Consider the following 19622-nt stretch of genomic DNA (forward strand, 5'->3'; position numbering starts at 1 on the left):
ATACGTACATATACACACACACATATACACAAAACACTTCTTTATCCATTCATTAGTCGATGGACACTTGGGCTTTTTCCATAATTTGGCTATTGTAAATAATGCTGCTATAAACATCGGTATGTACATACATCTTTGAATTAGTATTTTGTATTCATGGGGTAAATACATAGTAGTGCCATTGCTGGATTGCATGGTAATTCTATTTTTAACGTTCTGAGGAAAGTTTATAACGTTTTCCTGAATGTTTGCACCACTTTGCATTCCTACCAATAGTGTAAGAGGGTTCCTTTGACCCTCATATATTAACTAACTAAAAAAAAATTGAAACAAAAAAAAGCAAAAAGAGGGTTTCTTTGAAATTAAATGGACTAAACACTCCAATCAAAAGACATAGGGTAGGATATAAGAATGTATATAAAAAAAAAGACTCATCTATATGCCACCTACAAGAAAGCCATTTCAGACTGAAAGACACCTGCAGATTGAAAGTGAGGGGTGGAGAAACATTTATTACACAAATTCATGCCAAAGAAAGCCAGAATAGCAATACTTATATCGGACAAACTAGACTTTAAAATAAAGACTGTAAAAAGGGGCAAAGAGGGCATTATATAATCATAAAGGGGATAATCCAATAAGAAGATATAACAATTGTAAATATTTATACACCCAACATGAAAGCACTCAAATATATAGAACAATTAATAACAAATATAAAGGAACTAATTGATAATAGTACAATAGTAGTAGGGGGTTTTAACACTCCACTTAATGTGTTAAAGGACAGGTCATCTAAACTGAAAATCAATAAGGAAACAATGGCTTTGAGTGACATACTGGACCAGATAGACTTAACAGATATATTCAGAACATTCCATCCTAAAACAGCAGAATACATTCTTTTCAAGTGTACATGGAACATTCTCCAGAACAGATCATATATAAGGTCACAAAACAAGCCTCAACAAATGCAGAAAGACTGAAATCATACCATGCAACTTTTCTCATCACAATGCTACGAAGTTAGAAACCAACAACAAAATATGTGGGAAGACCAAAAAAAAATACATGGAGGTTAAACAGCATGCAACATGGGGCACCTGGGGGGCTTAGTCATTGAAGCATCTGACTCTTGATCTTGGCTCAGGTCATGATCTCATGGTTCAGGAGTTCAAGCCCTATGTCAGACTCCTTGCTGACAGTGTGGAGCCTGATTGGGATTCTGTCTCTTCCTCTCTCTGCTGCTCCTCTACTCTTTCTTGCTCTCTCTCTCAAAATAAATAAGTACATTTAAAAAACAAAACAAAATCCAAAATATTACTAAACAATGAATGGGCCAACCAGAAAATCAAAGAAGATATAAAAATACATGGAAACAAATGAAAATGAAAACACAACAGTCCAGAACCTTCAGGATGCAGCAAAAAAGGTCCTACAGGAGAAGTATATAGCAATAGAGGCCTATTTCTTTTCATTTTTTAATGTTCATTTATTTTGAAAGAGAGAGAAAGAGAGAGAGAAGAGAAAGAGAGAGAGGAGAGAGAGCAAGCACCAGGCGGGGAGGGGCAGAGAGAGTGGGAGACCCAGAATCCCAAGCAGATTCCACACTGAGAGATCTCACCAGTCCTGAGATCATGACCTGAGTCAAAATCAAGAATTGCACGCTTAACCAACTGAGCCATCCAGGCATCTCAATACCAACCTACCTCTTAAATTTTCAACTATTAATTGACTTTTGAGGTTTTCTTATTTTGTTGTCCAGTTAATTTGTTTTAAATTTATGTTTTTATTATTTTTTATCCAACAATTTATTTACTTTTATAAGGATAATTTTCTCATGTATGTAACTGTCCATAATGACAGAAGACAAAAGTGGAGTTTTCTTTTTCCTTTCAGTAAAATATGAATCGAAACTGGAAGAGTATCAGTCATTTGCTTACATGATAACTGCAAAAAAAAGCGGGGAAGTGAGTTTCTGTTTTTTCCTCATGAATTTGCTACTTATAAGGTGAGATTTTTCTAAACCATAGGAATGGTAATAATAATAATAATAAATAGTGTTCCTTCTAAGCCAGAAATTTTAGATGGATTATAAATTGCCATCAAAGAATACAGCTTAATATTAGCATAAAACTTTGTTACTTTAGCTTTTAATTGTCCATGTTATGGGTAAACTGGATCATGGTTTGTCATTTAAAGCCATTAAATAAGCCCATTTCTATTCCAAAATCTTATATGCAACCTTTCAGGCTGAGCTACCGGCAATACAACGCAGGCCTCATGAAGGGAAGTGGCCATTACCTCATTGGCCTTGGTGTACAGTCAGTGTATGTGATTTTCCGGATGGAACTGCAGCCAAAGACTTAGTAAGCCTAGGCTAGCCTGACTTACTTGAATTTCCATCCCATCACTCTCTTTAGGCATAACTGGCTGAGTCTTTGCAGGGACCTCTTCTTGGGGGGGCCTTTACTGAGACATTTTTCCCCCAACCGAACTGCATGTTACCTGATCACTGGGAAACTGGCAGTTTTTTTTCGTTTGCCTCTTGCTTGTGTCACTGTAAATTAAGTCTTTTTTATAAGTTGATTTATTTTGAAAGAGAGACAGAGGGAGAGAAAGATTGCATGTGCACACACAATTCAGAGAGGGGCAGAGAGAGAGGGAGAGAGAGAATCCCAAATAGGCTCTCCACTGTCAGTGCAGAACCCCATCCAGGGTTTGAACCCACAAACCTTGAGATCATAACCTGAGCTGAAATCAAAAGTCTTACACTTAACTTCCTGAGCCACCCAGGCACCCCAAGGATTAAAGTCTTAATTGTCACTTTCAGTTGGGCTCATTGTGCTATTGACCACTGCATAACAGGCAACTAAACAGTTACGCTTACAAATATTTTTATCAAAGTATTGGTAACAAACCTCTTAATGATAATACAGCTTAACAATGCTTAATTTAAGTTTACATGAAATCAGAACTTTAATATAAATTCTTAAGCAGAATAAATGCCACACAAAATTATTAAATGTTTTATTTAAATGAGCTAATAAATGTTATATATTTATTATATCATATTTTACCACTGTTATGCAGGATGTTGATGAAAGAATGAATTTGGTCATAGGCACAAATAAAAATGTTGTTTATAACCAAAATATATTCTAAGATACAAATAAATATTATTAAGATTGATAATATATTGGCTGTGGGGATGGGTGAAATAGGTGCAATGAATTAAGAGGTACAAACTCCAGCAATAAGATAAATAAATTTAGAAAAGCTAATATATTGAGGCACCTGGGTGGCTTGGTCAGAACTCACAGTTCACGAGTATCATTGGGCTCCAACGATACATGCTATCAGCATGGATCCCTCTCTTTCTGCAACTCCCCTGCTCGTGCACATGCTCTCTGTCTCTCAAAAATAAATAAATAAACATTTTCAGAGGAATTAAAAAATATATTAATGTATTACTCTTAAAACTGCTAAGTAAGGTCACTGAGCAATTAGTGAGAAAAAAGGATGAAATAATTATTAATGTTTTCATCTGTTGTTGAGGAAGTGGTAAGGTTATGATATAGGGTGATTATACAGTTTTATATTTATATGCATCATTTAGTAGTCTATACCTGTACCTTTGAGTACTCAATAAAACCTTTAATCAAACATACTTCTTAGCAATATACCCAGTGCAAAATGGTTAATCATAATACTCATGCAAATATAAACTTAAACACATATTTAAGGAGGGCATCATATTTTGAAAACAAATTCAAAAATCCTGATTTCTAGAAAAATATTAAATATCATTATTCTAATACTGATTTGATAGGAGTAATTTCTCACTAATGAAAAATGTAATTGTGGAAGAGATGATAATTAAAAATAAATGCCCAACGGTTATATTTTAGGTGTGAGAAATCACAGACCTAGTAGAAAATTCTCAAGCTCTTTTTATTCAAACTGAAGAGCAGTAAATTATTGAAACGATGAACATCTTTGTTTTTCATATATGTCACGACAGGTGAAATGTGCCAAATCTGATGAAAAATATTTGTGGGAAATGACAGGATTACTGTAAGTTATCATTTTCAAAGAAATATAATTTCTGAGTAGTTGCAGAGTCCTTCTCTGGAATTATTATATAGTATTCTTTTGTTCCAGCAAGTACCATTACCCTAGGGCTTATGTCATTGGCTTCCTTGTTAACTTATTTTGTATTGCAAATCTCATGTTAGCTGTGAATTCAGGCACATTTTTCCCCTAAGCACTATAAGCTTTATAAAATGAGTTATAATTCAGATTGCTTAACATATTTTGAATGATTTCAATTTGACTTTCAACAGATCCAGAAAGACATTTCATTTGTTTATATTTGTTTTATGAAAACAAATAAGCCTGTAGCCTTTAAATAGCATTCTCAAATTTAGATAATTTGTCATCAGAATTTGTATTATTACTGTCAGTACAATAGGATTGTGTTTAGAAAAGATGGTTTTCTCAAATATCAGATAATACTCAATCTAAAGTATCTACTTCACCCCAGTTCTAAATAGCCATACTGCCCGACTAAGCCAATAGTGTGATTCATTTGGGTTATATCAATGATTATTTTGTATTCCTGTAGCAAGCTGAAACTTAAGCATTAGTCAACTTGCTAATACAGCAGCATACATCTGCTTGGATTTGTTTTCATTTTTCAACAATTTGAAATCTTCAGTTTAAAATAAAACTTTAGGGGCACGTGGGTAGCTCAGCTGCATAAAGCATCAGACCTTGGCTCAGGTCATGATCTCACAGTGCATGGGTTTGGACCCTGCCTTGGGCTTTAATGCTGACTGCTCAGATTCTGGAGTTTTCTTTGGATTCTGTGTCTCCCTCTTTCTCTGCCCCTCTCCTGCTTGTTCTCTCTCTTTCTCTCTCTCTTTCTCTCTCTCTTTCAGAAATAAACATTAAAAATTCTTTAAATAAAACTTTAACCAAATTGGAGAGTTAGGATCAAATAAATAATATTTTCTTTAATCACTGTTTTCATTGAAGAGTTTACTTTGGAGTCTTTTACTCTATAAAATGTACAGATTGCCATTTTGTTCTAAGTATCTTCATACAGCATCAGTCTATTTCATATAACATTTAGTCAACAAGATACTTCAAGAAATGTTTGGAAAGTGCATTAAAACATCTCAAGTGAGGGGAAATTGTATAAAATCAAAAGCAACAATAAATACAATTTTATCAGGTTTTTAAAGATGTCTATTTATTTAGTTTTGAGAGCAAGAAAGAGCACACACCCACACGCCCATGTACATAAGAGTGGTGGGGCAGGGGTGGGGGGGCAGAGAGAGAGAGAGGGAGACAGAATCCTAAGCAGAGCAGTGCACAGCCTGACATAGGTCTCAAACTCACAAAGTGTGAGCTCATGACCTTAGTGGAAATAAGAGTCAGATGCTTAACAACTTAATCGAATGAGCCACCCAGGCGTCCTGACAATTTTATCAGTTTTTAAGAATTATTACATTTTATTGATATTGAATATTTTTAAGGTTATCAAATGACGTGAGGCTTGAAAAATTCTTGCATAAAGTGTTGACATCTTGGGTTGAAGTAATCTAAAATAATCTAAAATTGGGGCACGTGGGTGGCTCAGGCAGTAAAGTGTCCAGCTCTTGATTTTAACAGGTCATTATCTCATCGTTGATGAGGTCAAGCCCCAAATCATGCTCTGTGCTGACAGCATGAAGCCTGCTTGGGATTCTCTCTCTCTCCCTCTCTCTCTGCCCCACCCCTGCTTGCACACTTCCTCTCTCTCATAAACATTAAAAAAAAATACAATAATCTAAAATAGTATTTGAAATTTGATGTAGACAAATTATTAGATTTAGTATTTTTTAGAGTTAAATCAGCTTATTTTTGTAGTTTTCTTACATAAGTAGGTTATTCAAATACACGTACATGCAGTCATGGTTTAACTTGAAGATTCTCCAAATATATAAATGAACTAGTAATTTCAGTTAATATCCAGAAAGCCATTTATTTGTTCTGTCTTATAAAGATTTGACCCACATTTGTCATCCTTTTTTTTCCCAATCAATTTGAAGACTGTTAAATAATCTGAATTACTTACTAATATATTTAGCAAGTTTAAGATCCATTTTGAATTTTTACAATTTCTTTGCATTAAAAGTAGTTTAACAAATAGTGTTTTGCTTTAATAGTGTGTTTTGTCTTGACCTCTTGAGCTTTGAAATTATTTAGCAGAAGTCCTCATGGCTAGAGATATTCTTTTTAAGAGAAAAAAAAAAAATTGGTCCTCACTAAGATCTTAGAAAAAGTGACTCCAGGGGCGCCTGGGTGGCGCAGTTGGTTAAGCGTCCAACTTCAGCCAGGTCACGATCTCGCGGTCCGTGAGTTCGAGCCCCGCGTCGGGCTCTGGGCTGACGGCTCAGAGCCTGGAGCCTGTTTCCGATTCTGTGTCTCCCTCTCTCTCTGCCCCTCCCCCGTTCATGCTCTGTCTCTCTCTGTCGCAAAAATAAATAAACGTTGAAAAAAAAAATTAAAAAAAAAAAAAAGAAAAAGTGACTCCAGCCGAAAAATTTGATTTAAAATACTAGAAGACTATCATGCAATTCTCATACAATTCTTTACTTGTGTTTCATTTGCCCTCTATATATTTTAAGTTCCAAATTCTATGAAGAAGAGGAAGGAAGCTGAGTTAGGATCCCAAACTTAAATATAAATATTATATAAAATACAAATAATAAGTATATAAAATATATGCATACAAAAATGAATGAAGCTATATATAATCATTATGGAGAAATTTAAAAAAAGTTCTGGAAGAAGTCAAAATAAAATAGAAATATTAATTATCATAAAGTCAATGATATGGCTTTGCCATTTCTGAAATGTATATGATTAGTTGGCATGACTAGAAGTAAATTAATTTTTCTACTACAGAAAATTCAAAATTTTTAATTTCAAATGGTCTATAACATTAGGCATATTATGAAATCTATTATGAAATTAAATGTTCCTTTAATCTTAAAATGTCAAATAGCTCAGAAGTATCTTATTAGTCAAGTATACAACTATTCTTCAAGGTAGACCATTATCTTTGATAGTTAAATAAACATTAGCACCATAAAAAATAAAGTAAAATGTACATACTTGACTTTAAGGTTCACTCAGAAATTGTTACACATCTGGCTAGCACTACACTTTTGTACAGATGTACAGTACAGATTAATGAACCAACCCTATATTGCAAATTTAAATTCAAGTGTGAATAAGGAAGTCTGCTTTTGTTTCAAACACTTTTGACACAGCACTTTGGTTTCTCTTGGCCTCACCTGTCTCCAATTTGGGCCACTGTTTCTGCATTAGTGACCACTGTAAGGACCAACTATGCATGGGCTTCTCCTAACTTGAGGCAGGCACAACAGAGCCTCTTCTTCTCTGGGTGCCAGGATGTTGCTCTTCCACTGAGTCTTGTCCCAAAGCTTTCTTCTGTCCCAGAAGGTCCTGACTTCTCAGGACCTGGTTAGAGTCTGTGCTTGTGGAGAAAAAAAAAAAAAGAATTAAAAATGTAAGTCCTATGGAGTTAACACCCTGTGGGGGCAAACATTCTCCTGTTTAGATCAGGATGGTTGGTGGATGAACGCTTTCTCTTCCATCCTCCTCTGACTTACCATGGACGCTTTGGGACCACGAATTCTGTAGCCTTTCAGAAAAGTCTCCTGAGAACACACAATCATTTGCACTTGGTTTCCAGTGGTAGTAACTTAGTACCACACCCTCTTATTGACTCTCTCCTTGCTTCACTCTTTCTTATTTCTGACTTCCTGGTATTATACTTCCTAATAAAATAATAGCACCTAAGTTTATGCTTCAGTTCTGATTTCCGGTGGAGCCAAGTAAATTAGGTTCTCAAAGTCCTTTTTCTGTTCAAACATTGTCTTTCTGGGAACAGTATTCCCAGGGTAGAAAATTTAAAGTTCCAAGGCTTGCCTTGATGTTACATCTAAGCAACATCAACACTATATCACTAATAGAACCAGCATCTTAGAAGCAATTACTGCTGAAAATTATGATTTCAATTGCAAACAGATCTCTGTTTCTATATATTTAGAATTTTGAGGAGTATTCACTTTGGTATCATTGTAATGCTAGACATTTTATTATACATTTGGAGCAAAAAATCATCTCTCTACCTCACTAAACAGATGACTTAAATATTTTCAACACAATAATTGCATGAAGTCTTCAACAGAAATGAAAATTATTTGGAAATCATATTTTTGAAATAACAGGGACATGAAATAAGTTTAAAGAAGCTTCTCAGGATTAAATTAGTGCATTCAGCATTGCAATACATAACGATATTTAATCTTTAAAACTGCTGATACTTGGGCAAGTAAACTTTAAAAAATAGCGTTACTTTTCTAAAGAAGACATCCATATAGCCAACAGACACATGAAAAGATGCTCAACGTCACTCCTCATCAGGGAAATACACATCAAAACCACACTGAGATACCAGCTCATGTCAGTCAGTGTGGCTAAAATGAACAAATCAGGAGATTATAGATGCTGGTGAGGATGTGGAGAAACGGGAACCCTCTTGCACTGTTGGTAGGAATGCAAACTGGTGCAGCCACTCTGGAAAACAGTGTGGAGGTTCCTCAAAAAATTAAAAATAGATCTACCCTATAACCCAGCAATAGCACTGCTAGGAATTTACCCAAGGGATACAGGAGTGCTGATGCCTAGGGGCACTTGTACCCCAATGTTTACAGCAGCCTTTCAACAACAGTCAAATTATGGAAAGAGCCTAAATGTCCATTAACTGACAAATGGATAAAGAAGATGTGGTTTATATATACAATGGAATACTACTTGGCAATGAGAAAGAATGAAATCTGGCCTTTTGTAGCCACGTGGAGGTTATTATGCTAAGTGAAATAAGTCAGGCAGAGAAAGACAGATACCGTATGTTTTCACTCTTATGTGGATCCTGAGAAACTTAACAGAAGACCATGGGGGGAGGGGAAGGGGGGAAAAATTACAGAGAGGCAAGGAGGCAAACCATAAGAGACTCTTAAATACTGAGAACAAACTGAGGGTTGATGGGGGGTAGGGGAGAGGCGAAAGTGGGTGATGGGCATTGAGGAGGGCACCTGTTGTGATGAGCACTGGGTGTTGTATGGAAACCAATTTGACAATCAATTATATTTAATATATAAAAAATAGTGTTAGTCATCATTGGTAAATTCTGTAATAAATCACCTGTATATAAAATATTCAGCATATGTTGGACTGTGCAAACTGGCAACTGCTCAAAGTAAAAACTGCCAAATGTTTTAGGTTATTTCCTTCAATTAATACCGATATTGGTATTTGATGTTTATGTATGCCTACAAACCTGCAGAAATCAGTGAGAACTCATTTCATTTCAATAAAATGTTTTATTGTGTCCGTAGATTTCTGGAATTTTAAATGCAAACCTCTGAAGTTAAAAAACTATGTTTCTGATTACAGAGCTTTCTCATGTCATGTGTACATACATTAAAAAAATAATCAATATAAAACTCTTTCTTTGTTGTCAAATAAGAAACAGTAAATTAATTTTGCCTTTGAATTATGTGGAATTGAATTATACAAGAAAATCTTGGCAATGCTCCTTCTTTTAATTAATGTTTTGTCAGATCATCAATCTTACTTTCTCCCTGTGTGCTAATACTCAATTTGTTTAGTATTTACTTAAGCCCATATCTCTTTCCTAAAGAATTCTTATCTAGTTAGTTAAGATGTCTCTAAGCAGTAGACCAAAGCAATAGGGATAATTTCCCATCATATTTAACCACAAAATGAAGTGCCTACTACTCCATCCTGAAATCCGTAGTGCTTTTTTAGTAAATTAGGTTGGAAGCCTACACACAAATTTTACAGGTAAATACAATCTGTGGCACAGTACAGTCAGCTGTTTAGAAGAATAATAATCTTAATATGATAAACATGTGTTTAACAGTAGCTTTACACCTCTGGGGCGATATTATTTTTCTTTCAGAAATACAGGCTGAGATGATTATTTCTCAGTTTGATCACAAACCTGAAAAAAAAAAAAAACACAATGTGTTTTATCCTCTCTGGTCATTGGCTCTGCCCATTTCAGAAGCTTTATGCTGAAGATATTAGAAGGTGCAATTACCTCATGGATCAGTGACTACTAAGCTGATATGTCATTGATTTTCGAAACCATGAGGTGAGGCGAGCACAGCTGAAGTGGATCAAAAAGTCTCAGACCTGTTAGAAAGTCTTTCCCCCCATGTCTTTGTGGCACCTAGGCACTGAAGAATCAATCTGGTAGGAAGGATTTTGGTAATATTTAGTCTGCACCAAGCAGAGAGAAGAGATTTCATTTTAAGAATAAATTCTTACATACAATTGTATTTTAATTCTTTTTACTTGAATTGCATAGATCATTAGTAAATGATACTGACAAAGACTTAGGCATGAGCTTGGCTGCAAATAAAAATGAATGAACTGAGAAGACTTGGTCTCAGTTGAAAACCAGGAATTCAATGAATCAAACATCATAAATTCCAAATTGACTTAGTATTTGGATAATCACATTTTATACACTAATCTTTAGATGAGATTTAATCCATCAATTTTATATGCAAACACAGACACACACATACACACAATAAGAACAGCAAGATGAGGATAACTCAAAAGAGAAACAAATTTAGACTGATCTTTAAACAGATCAGAACAAAAGTAGGAATTATGGCAAATACTGTGAAAAGGATCATCAATAGGGCTCGACCCAGAACTGAATAATCTAAAGGTCATTTTTCAAGCAAACTGAAGTAGTTTCAGATCTCTGCTTCTCTGGCATTGAGAGTTCATTGGTAAACCATTCAGAATTATGAACCTGTCACACACATAAAAACATTTTTTGGAGGCCTCCAGTAGTAAAGAATGAAAGATTCTAGGGGCGCCTGCATGGCTCAGTTGGTTGGGCGTCCGATTTCAGCTCAGGTCATGATCTCGCAACTTGTGGATTCGAGCCCCACGTTGGCCTCTGTGCTGACAGCTCAGAGCCTGGAGCCTGCTTCGGATTCTGTCTCCTTATCTGTCTGCTACTCCCCTGTTCACGCTTTCTCTCAAAAATTAATAAACATTAAAAAAAGAGATTCTATCATTGACTCATTTTTATCTTTCCTATATTAATATTATTTGCAGAATATCACAAGGATAGTTAAAACTAAAAGCAAAGCTTATTTGAAGAAGAAAGAAAAAGGAAGGAAGGAAAAAGAATGGAAAAAAGAGAGACAATATCATAATACACATCTATATTTGTCTCACGAAAATAGTTTTTTGGGAAATTTTTCCTAACAAAGATTGTACATATTGAACAAATCCTTCATAATCAGCATAGCTAACCTTTAACTATTTTAGCACTTTTGATAGAAGGAACATCATTAAGTTTAGGCAATCTTTCCTTAAGAGGAAAAGGGTAACATTTTATTAAGAAGTATTTTATTTAAACATTTATTTATTAAACATTTATTTGAGAAGTATTATATCACAGTGGGAAACAGCAAAGACTAGAACCAGACTGGGTGGGTTTGAATCCCAGTTCAAACACTTGCTAATCATGTGAATTTTGCAAGTTACTCAATCCTTTGTGTATCTCCCCAACCACAAAATAGGAATAATATTATTAATTTTGTATATAATTGCTGTGAGTGTTGAGTTGCAGCTGTCTCAGAATAGTGTTGGTACAGAATATGCACTATATAAGTATTAGCAATTATTTTTAATGAAATAACAATAACTCCAATAGAAACTCTATAAACTAGGTATTGTCTGCTTGAAGAATTTTTCTTTCCTCGGATTCTGAGACACAAGCAAATCTCCTGTGTTTGTCTTCATTCTCATATGTACTGCTTTTCCCTCTTGAGCCTTCCCTAAGCCTGCCTGTAATCCTCCTCTTGGTTTTGGCCATTTCTTTTTTTAAAAAAAAATTTTTTTTAACCTTTTATTTTTATTTTTGAGACAGAGAGAGACAGAGCATGAACGGGGGAGGGGCAGAGAGAGAGGGAGACACAGAATCAGAAGCAGGCTCCAGGCTCCGAGCCATCAGCCCAGAGCCCAACGCGGGGCAGGAAGCCACGGGCCACGAGATCGTGACCTGAGCTGAAGTCGGACGCTTAACTGACTGAGCCACCCAGGCGCCCCGGTTTTGGCCATTTCTGAGCTTACCTTCCTTCTGTCACAAAACCTTTACCTCCAAAGGGCCTCAGTGTACATCATGGCATGAGTGGGGTCTTCTAGTTTTTGTCCATTACCCCATTTGGCATTGTCTGCTTAAGCTGGTAGCCTCACATGTGATAGCCTTTGCTAAACGCAAGCATTTACTATCTGCCTCAATGCAGCCAGCAAAGGCATTCCCTCTGGCTGTGCAAGCTTTTTGATAGACTGGTGTTGCTTAAAGTCACTTAGATGCATGTGTCTGGATTTCACATTTTGTTCTAGGAAAGCTCCCTAGTTTATCTCCAACCCTACCAAACACAGTACCTGCCACAGAGTAGGTACTTAATATACACTTTTTAAAAAATTAGGAGGGATGATATGGAGATAATGTTTTATAGCCTATCTTTGAATCCTAAATATTTAGATAAGACTATTATAGTAGAATTTTAATTCAAAATAATACAAAAATCAATAAAATTTTAAATAAAATATGTGTTTTAATATTGGAAAATTGGCTTTCTAAATAATTTTCCAAGGATTTTAATAACCAAATACACTAGGTTAATATTACAACTTATATTATCATTTTTCTGATTTTTGTGTTTCTCTACACGTGACTGAAACCAAATTAATAAACTGAATTTTATAACATTTTCTTTCCTGTTTTTGATACTCTCAGGAACTATTTTTGTGTCCGAGTTGAATAATCAGTGAAGTATCCTCTGTTATTTTTAAAATTTTTTTCTGTTTATTTATTTTTGAGAGAGAGAGAGAGAGAGAGAGAGAGAGAGAGAGAGAGAGAGAATGAGTAGGGGAGGGGCAGAGTGAGAGGGAGACACAGAATCTGAAGCAGGTTCTAGGCTCCGAGCTGTCAGCACAGAACCCGATGCAGGGCTCGAACCCACAAACCCTGAGATCATGGCCTGAGCCCAAGTCAGATGCTCAACCGACTGAGCCACCCAGGTGCCTCCCTCTGTTATTTTTACTGGCTTTAAGAGAATTGGCAATGGTGCTTAAAACAGAGTAGAGAGGTGCCTGGGTGGTTCAGTGGGTTGAGCACCTCACTCTATTTCAGGTCGGGTCATGATTCCAGGGTCATGGGATTGAGCCCTGTGATGGCTCCGCACTGAGCATGGAGCCTGCTTGAGATTCTTCTCTCTTCTTCCCTCTCCCTCACTCTCGCTCTCCCTCTCAAAAAAAAACAACAACCAAAACCAAACAAACAAAAACAAAACAAACCCATATTTGAGTACAAAAATAATGGAGGAAAAAATTATCAGACAAAACAGCAAATCATTATTCTTACAGCGGACACTAATTCCTGCCATCTCATCTTACATATTTGAGAATCTATGCCTTTCTTCCAATATATTCATTTTCTTCTTATATACCCTTCTTTGTGAGAAAACTACAATTTCAACCAAATACAAATATGACTGAAAACTAGGTTTTCAAGCTAGTGTCTTATCAGCAAGTAAAATAAATGTGCTATTAAGGCACTGTCCATGTGGGGAATTTTCACTAATCTTTGTCTTGCCTAGAAAAGTCCCAACGACTATTCTTTTTTTAGGAGCTGGTATAAAATTGACCTTTCATAACAAAATGAGCCAAAAATCAATAAAACATGTCAGCATCTATCTGGATATTAGTATATAATACTTAAATATATGCATCTACTGCATTTGAAATTTAATATTGTCCATTCCTTCCATTTTCATTTACTCTGTAAAAAATGTAATAGATGATTCACACACTTTCTAAGATAGCCTTTATAATGTAATGCTAATTCACTGCAGTCATTCAGTATGGCTTCGTACTGCAATTATAATAATGGCAGTGATTTTTACATCTATTCTCCATTGTCCTTGAGAGTCTAGAGGTATGTTCATTTGTCCAGAATTTTCCATGGAATGAGCATGGCAGTTCACTTAAATTCTTCAGGGGCATATCTGCTCTAGCTTGGTAGCTAATTCAGCATGTGCAGAGGAGTCATACAAAGAGATACTTGAGATCCATTTTCCTCTCTGTACTGGAAAATCTATAGGGGAGGGATTGTACTTATATCAAGATATGTAACACATAAGAATACAATTAGCTTTACGTGAAACTGCAGCCCTAAAAATAGAGTGCATTATTTGAAAACAGCAAAACAAACAACAACAGAAAAAAAACACTTATTTTCCCACACATTTAATGAGAGCTTTCTGATTGTTTTGAAGTCATAATACAAAAAGCAAATTAACTGCACTTACGTGATAAAATGTTCTTATTGGAGTAAGAATTAAATTGTGAAACTGTTAAGTATATACTACAGTTGAACAAATAAGTGCATCTTAGATTGTGAGAGTCTGGTCTCTTAGGCAAAGAAGAGACCAGGAAAGGAAGGAGGCTAGAATGAATGCAATAATGTTGCATTTAATGGAGGTATCAATGTGAACCTATGGTTTTAAAATATATATCTAGATAGATTCAGAAATAGATATGCATGTATACAAGAGTTAGTATACATACATATATTTTAAGCCCTGTTGCTTATAGGGCCTATAAATGATAGCCAAAGTTGGAAAACTATAACCAACAAAATAACAACAGTATTGGAATATAACCCATAGGAAAAAAATATAAATCTGTGAGTTCATACTCATGTAAATTAATTACTGACTGAATAAAGAAGTGGAGAGAAGAAAAACAGTTCTTCTTTGATAATAATTACTGCAGGCAAGTCCCAGTGATGGATACTAAAGTTACTGGATAAAATAGGATATTTGCATAGTCTCAAAGTATCTTTCCCAATACATTTACTAACGACAAAAAGGAAAAAAACTAATTTTACAATGGAGTTTCTAACAGATACCCCCTTAATCAAGTGAGGAAGGTTAATATTACCAGTAATAAGATACATTAACATCATGTATCCCCAGAAGTGATGCAATGAGAAAGGCACATCGCTTCTGTGGCAGTTGTGTCCAATAATGCATAATCTTATTCTAATCATAAGAAAAAATTAGACAACTCCACTTTCCCCATTACCAGCCCCTCATAACCACCATTCTATTCTCTGTTTTCACAAATTCACCTCTTTTGGGTTCTACATATAAGTAATTATCTTGCAGTATTTGTCTTTTTCTATTAAAAGATGATTAAGTTCTGAAGTTCTAATGCATAGAATTTTGATTATAGTCAACAATACTGTATTATATACCTCAAAGTTGCTAAGAGACTAGATATTAAGTGTTCTCATTACCAAAGAGAAATTATAGGGGTGCCTGGATGGCTCAGTCAGTTAAGCATCTGACTCTTTTTTAAAAAAAATTTTTTTTTCAACGTTTATTTATTTTTGGGACAGAGAGAGACAGAGCATGAACGGGGGAGGGGCAGAGAGAGAGGGAGACACAGAATCGGAAACAGGCTCCAGGCTCTGAGCCAACAGCCCAGAGCCCGACGCGGGACTCAAACTCACGGACCGCGAGATCGTGACCTGGCTGAAGTCAGACACTTAACCGACTGCGCCACCCAGGCGCCCCTAAGCATCTGACTCTTGATTTTGGCTCAGGACATAATCTCACAGTTGTGAGATTGAGCCCCTCCATCGGTCTATGTGCTGAGCAAGGACCCTGCTTGGGGTTTTCTCTCTCTCCCTCTCTCTCTGCCCCTCCCTTGCTTACCTGTGCACTCTCTCTATAAAAAATAAATAAACTTTAAAAGAAAAAAAAGAGCAGTTATAAATGATGTGACGTGATAGAGCTGTTAGCTAATTCTATGGTGGTAATCATATTGCAATATATCTGTATCAAATCAACAAGTGGTACACTTTAAATGTATACAATATTATATGCCAGTTATATCTCAATAAAAAGAAAAAATACTAGACAAATCGAAATTAAGGGATATTCTAAAAAAGAACTGACCAATACTTATCACAAGTGCCAAGGCTATTAAAGAGAAGGAAAGACCGCAAAACTATAGAGGAGACTAAGGACAGCAATTAAGTGTAATGCAGGTTCATGGAATGATTCCTGGAACAAAAACAAAGGACAGCAATGATACATCTGGAGAAATCCTAATTACATCCTTAATTAGATAACAGAATTATCTGAATATTAATTTCTTAGTTTGAATAACTGTACCATGGTTTTCCTCCATGCTAACATAAGGGAAATCTGGTGAAGTGAATATGGGAATACTCTGTGCTATTTGTGCAATTTTCTATAAGTATAAAATTATATTAAGAAAAGAGATAAAGATAAGAAAGGAGATCAAAATAGTGGAGGCTGATTTCAAGCCCAGTAAGTCTTACTTCAATATTTATTCTCTTATCACTATCAAAGTTGGCTGTAATAACCTAAAAGAATAATCTGAGACCTCATTTGCAGTGATTAATTTTCATTTAGGCAAGAGTTCAATTTTGGGATGTTACAGGTTAATTCCATAGTGAAAGGTAAACTGGGAAGAATAAAAGATTAGAAATTCAAAAAAGAGAGGGATCTTTTTTTTTTTAATGTCTTACCACCTCAAACAAGGGAACACTGAAAAAGGTGAATATAAACATATATTATTTGTAGGGTTAAGAGCTTAAGTAGAGTATAATAGATAATGTTATCTTTGTTGCTATCAGAAACAATCTGAAAACTTGTTATCTCTCTTGAATATATAATTTTATTTTTACTAGTTATGTGAATGTATTAAAAGTTGTGACTGAGACTGTTATAGCAAATCTCAAGTATCTTTGATAACTTTCTTGAAAATAAAGTAATATTACTTAGCATTTATAGATCATTCTTAATATAAATCCTTTCTAAACATTAAATGACTAAAATTAAATTATTTATATATACATCCCTAAAGAGTAAAAAATAAAAACACTAAGACAGAAATCTTAAGATATCTATAGTCACAGAAAATATGGTGTTCTAGTTCCAAAAGAGAAACAAATTTCACTTTGTTCTTTAGCTTCTTCTATTTTCTCCCTACCATGTTATTTTTCAATAAAGAGTTATGGGATGACATATATTTCATTACTGTATTCCCATTATTTTGAAATATTGGTAATTAATAATAATTATTACCACAAAGCAGACAATTCTTTAGTGATGATTCTAATGCAATATGTCTATGGAGTGTGGAATTACAACCAAATTATTTTCTTCAGGTATGCATTTTTAGATATGAAGGCACAGAGATTTCACTATGGAAAAAAGAATGTGAAATATTTCATCCCCGTAACTATAACATTCAATTACTACAGTTCTAAACTAAATGCCTTTTATTCATAATGAAAGAAAAAGTGGGTCAATATAAAACTCAAATAAAATTAATTGCTAGGTGATTTAAAAATACTTTGAAAATATAAACAGCTGATTATATTTTTCTCCATGTATAATTTTATAACAAAAATATACCAATATTTAGATATAATAAGAGAAATTGTTTCAATATTAAGAGATCTTATAGTGAAGATGCTAAAGGAGGGAAGTAGATAAACCAAATGATAACCTGCACACAAAATAATCCTAACTAAACATTAAAATTGCATGATGACACAATAGCCTAGTTCAATATTACATTTACATTAAATTTCATGATGCTTAAGAAAATTCTGAAAATTATTTGGTCGAAGCTGGTGGGGGGGTGGTGATTTTCCATCATTCCCATGATGTGCTACCTACTTCAGGAAATGTCACTCAATATCCATTTAACCCTATGTCCTGACGGTTTCTACCCTAGAAGTTGGAACAGTACTACCAGCATTTCCCAATCAACACTTCAGTTAGGGATGATCATGCTATCGTTCATGACATAGGTGGAAATAAGCTGATGTTCTAGTCTCCTCCCTCCTATCTGAGAAGTGGGTGTGATGCCTACATATTCAGCAGCTATCTTCTGAACATGAGGACAAAAACCTTAGCTAAACAGAATACAACAAAATACAGGAACTATTTTAGTCTTTAAAAACATCGTTATGTTGCCACAAACCCTAGACTGTGACACTACTGATGTTTGAGAGAAAAAAAAATACCTTGATTGTTTAAGTCAACAGAATACATTTTCCAACCCTTACACCAGATTGTAATTCTCTCTGATGCACATGGCTTTGGGTGAGAGAAAGCCCATGTCTGATTCATCTCTGTTTCACAGTCCTGGGCAGAGAGAAGTATGCAAGCATTGCTAAATGATGGGCAATGAGGATGTTGGTCACAGAGAGGCAATGGGATTTCATAGCATATGGACAGATGATAAACAACAACAAAACCCCAGAGTAACCACAGGAGAAAGCTGTCAGTCAGGGAGCACACATTAGGAAAACCTATTAACAAGTGAAAGTGCACCAAATACTTCTCTGGGACTCCAAACAAGACACCAGTTACTAGTGCAACAGAATATTACAGAACAGAGCACTTCCAGGGGAACAGAAAACCAAGCCTTTCATCTATTGAGAATTTAAGCACAGGGATAAATCTGGGAACATAAATCACTCAACATTTATTTGGCATTGTATTATTAGCACAATGCTACAGCAAGGGTCAGCAACCCAAGGCCATGAAACCTGTTTCAGTAAGTAAAGTTTTATTGGAATATAACCATGTTCATTTCTTAACTTATTGCTTATGGCTGATTTGAATCTACAACAGCAGGTCTGAGTAGTTGTAATAGAGATCTTGTGGCCCACAAGGCCTAAAATACTGCATAGTGTCTGTTCCTTTTATGTTTTTTTTTTAATTTTAGTGTTTATTTATTTTTGAGACAGATAGAGAGAAGACAGAGCATGAGCGGGGGAGGGGCAGAGAGAGGGAGGGAGACACAGATTCCAAAGCAGGCTCCAGGCTCTGAGCTGTCAGCACAGAGTCCAACGCGGGTGGGGGGCAGGGGGTGTTGAACTTACAAAACATGAGATCATGACCTGAGCCGAAGTGGGACCCTTAACCGACTGAGCCACCCAGGTGCCCTTGTCTGTTCCTTTAGAAACAGTTTGCCAACCATTGAGCCACAGGACAGGAGTGAGAAGAAAAAAAATGGAGAAGGAATGATTCTACTCCTCAAGGAGCTTAAGTATAAAGTGGTAGGCAGAAACACCAGCAAACAATTGCTATACAGTGACTAATGCTAAGATGGATGTATATGCATGAATGCTATAAGAGCACAGGCAAAAAGTACTATCTCATTCTGGGATTTAACAAAGGATTCCTGGGACAAGTCTACTGACCTAACAGGAAAATAATAATACTAGAAGAGGTGGGAAGTGAGTATCTTGGGAAGAGAGAACATGAGCAAAGAGGCATAAACAGAACAGACTGAAAGGAAAATTATAAGCCTTTGTCATTTTTGCATGGAAATTGTGAAGTGTCAACTATGAGATGAAGATG

General features: G+C 35.4%; 1 long non-coding RNA gene across 3 annotated transcripts in view; it reads right to left on the reverse strand.

The window, feature by feature from the left end:
• LOC109502592 overlaps positions 1–19622 on the reverse strand; it is a 372974-nt gene that overhangs the window by 10563 nt on the left and 342789 nt on the right. For 2 of the 3 annotated variants that reach the window (XR_006583540.1, XR_006583541.1), the window contains exon 6: positions 7350–7552. This is a non-coding gene — a long non-coding RNA (uncharacterized LOC109502592). The remainder of the gene's footprint in view (positions 1–7349; positions 7553–19622) is intronic. The other variant, XR_002744006.2, reaches the window with a different exon arrangement.

Source organism: Felis catus, chromosome A1 (assembly GCF_018350175.1).
Source record: "Felis catus isolate Fca126 chromosome A1, F.catus_Fca126_mat1.0, whole genome shotgun sequence".
Taxonomy (NCBI): domain Eukaryota; kingdom Metazoa; phylum Chordata; class Mammalia; order Carnivora; family Felidae; genus Felis; species Felis catus.